The 3,647-nt window shown below is 53.3% G+C and overlaps 1 non-coding gene across 1 annotated transcript; it reads left to right on the forward strand.

The window, feature by feature from the left end:
- The first annotated feature begins 3,309 nt into the window (after window positions 1-3,309).
- Window positions 3,310-3,382, forward strand: TRNAR-UCG (transfer RNA arginine (anticodon UCG)). The gene has a single exon. It is a non-coding gene; the product is annotated as a tRNA-Arg (tRNA).
- The last annotated feature ends 265 nt before the right edge of the window (window positions 3,383-3,647 follow it).

Raw genomic sequence — 3,647 nt, forward strand, 5'->3', positions numbered from 1 at the left:
GCAACTGCCTTCTATGAAACCATCTGGTTTTGAACCTTTTCAATTTGCAAAACAAGTAATGCTCCATTTTGGCTGCTGTGGGAAGATGGGGATGGCAAATCACCTTTCTTAATGACAGAGTGAGAAAAATCCCAACCCCTGCTCTCCATCAGATGACACTCTACAGAACAACTTCATATTCAAGGAAAGACAAAGCCACTCTAGGAGGAGACCAGGAAAAGTCTCCTGAGCCACCTGGTAAGGTGGTCAGGCTGTGAAGGCACTTAAGAATGGGGAAAGTAAAACTGATTTCCTTTCAGGGGAGGCAGCCTAAGCAAAGGCCTGGAGGAGGTCATTGGAATGCCTAATTGGGGGAACAGCAAAACAGACTCTTGGACTAGCATTGAGAGGGCAAGACAAGCTCTCCTAATTCTCCATCTTTCATCAGTTGCCAGGGTAGGGCTGACTGGGTCACTTACTCCCCTCCTCAATAACCTCTAGTGGCTCCCTTTCACCTCTAGCATCAAATAGAAAACTGTGGAATTTTTAGTCCTTCACGACCTGACCTCCTGCTTTCCCATTCTTCACACTACTTAGAAGTAGATGGATCCAAACCTCCCCCTCTGTCAGTCAAAAGATTTTTATCAATTGCCTACCATGTGCCAGACACCAAGGAGAGAGATACCAAAAAAAGGCAGACAGTAAACAAAATACCAGGCCCTGACCTAGAGAAGCTCACAGCCTAATGAAGGAGACAATAAACAAACTATACCCAGGATAAATAGGAAACACTCAACAAAGGGAAGGCCCTGGAATGAAGAGGTCTGGGAAGAGGCCCATCAGTGGTTGACTGGATGTGAACAGAGGATATGGAAGAACTCTCCTAGTCCTCCTTTCCTTTGGTCATACTTCTGACCCTTCTTGGAAACGTGATCATGAACTCCTCAGTGGGAGATGGTGACTTTAGAACTCAATTAGGCTTGGGGAGTTGGATAATAGGAGCAGCAGGACTCCTGGGGAGGTAAGGAGGCCTCTACTGTCTAAGGAGGGAGGTCAGAGGATTGGTTGGAATAGTGGAGGGAGAGCATCCCTGACAGTGCTTTTCCTCACTTCATGAGAGTTTTTCTGTGAAGCAGTCCACCTCTGGGTACTGCCAGTCACTTCTTTCTGAGGACCAACCCATGATTCCAAATTCATTTCCCTTCAGTGCAGAAGTCCTGAAACAGAACCCCATCAACTTGTTCTTTAGAATTTGTATACATGTATTTCACTATCATTGGTCCCCTTTGTAATCCTGTGTGTTTTATTGTGTGCATTTAAAAATGAGGTTCTGAGGGGCAGCAAGGTAGGAGGTAGAATGGAATGTGTTTGGTGGAATAGCACATAAATCAGATAATAATGGGAAATGAAGCTGCAAACTTTGGGACAGTGGCAAAGGCTGCAGAGACATGGAGGCGAATGAAGAAGGCCAAAGGGCCATTGAATTTGACAGCTAAGTGATTGTTAGTGACTTTGGCAGAACTGATAAAGTGGGGAGCTCTAGTGTATGAGATTAAGAAGGAATGAGAGGGAAGAAAATGGAGGGCTCAGTGGTTGGACTACTGGGTTGGGTGCTGCTATTTATCTATTTTGAAGAGGACCCAAGACATCATGAGCTGACATTCCATGGCCACGACTCACTACAATTTGTTCAGTCCTTGCCCAATTGCTGGGCATTGGGGATAGATTCAAAGTAAAGCGAACTGCTTTTCCCTCACTCCCCTCAAGGAGTTCTCAGTCAAGGAAAGGAAAAAACAAGCAAAACACCATGTACAAAGAGGCAATATGCCACCTTCATCTGACGTACTCAACTGGGGAAAGGGGAATATAGACAGATGGGGCACATTTCTGCCATAAGAGAGGGGTTTGGCCAGGGATCCAAAGGAAACTGGGACCTGGAGAAGAGGAGGATCAGAACCGGAGAAATGGGGAACAGCCGGGGCCAAGCCGTGTAGCTGATCACTCAAGGGTCTTGTCAGAGCAGCATGGAGGCCGGTTCTACTGGATTGCTCCTCTTGGATCCGGGCACCCAGCATCCGCAAGAATTCTCAGCCCTTTAGAAAGCCTCCTTGGTCTGAGACCTCTGCCCCGGCCTCAGGGAGAGAGAGTGGACGACCAGAGCTATTGGGGCACGCCTTGAGGAACCAGTGCCATGGAGGAGAGCTTGTGGTTGGTGGTGTTTGCTTTTTAAACTAGGGGCCAACAGGGAGCCCTCGATGCTCAGGAAGGACCCAGGGAAAGAGGCTTTACACTTCCATGTGGGGCCCATCCTCCCAGCCCAAGGTCAGCCAAGGTCTCTCTTAGTGGTTGGCACCCACTTTCTCCTAAAATGGGGTAACAAATCTCAGTGGGAATGCATGCAAAAGAGGCCAGTTTATCTGCAGGTCTATACCATCCTGACTCATCACATCATTGCTGCTGCTGCTGACTACTACTTCTTACTAGACCTACTACTACTACTACTACTACTACTACTACTACTACTACTACTACTACCACTGCTCCTCCTCCTCCTACTACTACTACTATTACCACTACTACCACTACTACTACTACTACTACTACTACTACTACTACTACACTACCACTACTACTACTACCATTACCACCGCTACCACCACTCCTACTTATTACTAAAACAACACAGCACCCTAGGAAGACCAAAGGAGGAGTTTGTAAAGGAAGCGGAGCTCGGAGGCCCAGGGCTGGGGGAGAAAGGGAGGAGCCGCAGCCAGGATGTCCTGAGGGGCCAGGAGGGCCAGGGGACAAAAGGAAGGTGAGGGGAGCGGCGGAGAGGCCGCGCTCCGGTGCGCCAGGAGGAGGCGGACGGAGAAGGGCTCGGCAGGCCTGGGGGAGCGTTGTCCAGCGCTCCCTTTGGGGCGGGGCTGCGGTGAGCTCGGACGCCGGCCTGTTACATTGTAGCGCGCACGGCTTCGGACAGCGTGGCGGTGTGTCCCGGCCCCCCGGGGCTGGCCCTGGGCCGGGGGCCCCGCCTCCCGGCTCCGCTCTCAGACCCGGGTCCGGCCGCTTCGGCCGGGCCGCGGCAGCCGCGGCCTCATTTTGCTTTTTCCCAAAACGAGCCGGAGGGAAGGGGGAGCCGCTCTGGCGCCGGGGCGAGACAGCCGCAGCGCGAGCTGTCCAGGGGCGGGATGCGCTCCCCGAGTCGGGAAGTCTGGCCCGGGCCCCGGGACGGAGGCGGGTTTCGATCGGGCGCCGCGGCTGGCGGCATCATCGGGCGGCCCGGCCTCCGCCTCGTCCCCTATCTGCCAGGCAGGAGGAGGCCGCCGCAGCGACCGCGTGGCCTAACGGATAAGGCGTCTGACTTCGGATCAGAAGATTGAGGGTTCGAATCCCTTCGTGGTCACTTTTCCGGCCGCCACCCTTTTTGCTCCGCCGGGGGGGCCCGGGCTTTTCGGAAGCCGGAAGGACACCCCCGAAGGGAAACTCGGGGGGGGGGCTAGAGTGGGCGCCGCCGGGGCTCCTCCCCTCCCCCCAGGGCCACCCCGGCCGGGGTCTTTCCCTTCGGAATTTCATCAGATGTCTATTTACAAGGGACGCAAACGCTCGCGACTCCTCTGCAGGCCTGGGCTGGCGCCTGCAAGGCTCTAGAACCGGCACCAAGCTGTCCC

Source organism: Macrotis lagotis, chromosome 3, assembly GCF_037893015.1.
Source record: "Macrotis lagotis isolate mMagLag1 chromosome 3, bilby.v1.9.chrom.fasta, whole genome shotgun sequence".
NCBI classification, from domain to species: domain Eukaryota; kingdom Metazoa; phylum Chordata; class Mammalia; order Peramelemorphia; family Peramelidae; genus Macrotis; species Macrotis lagotis.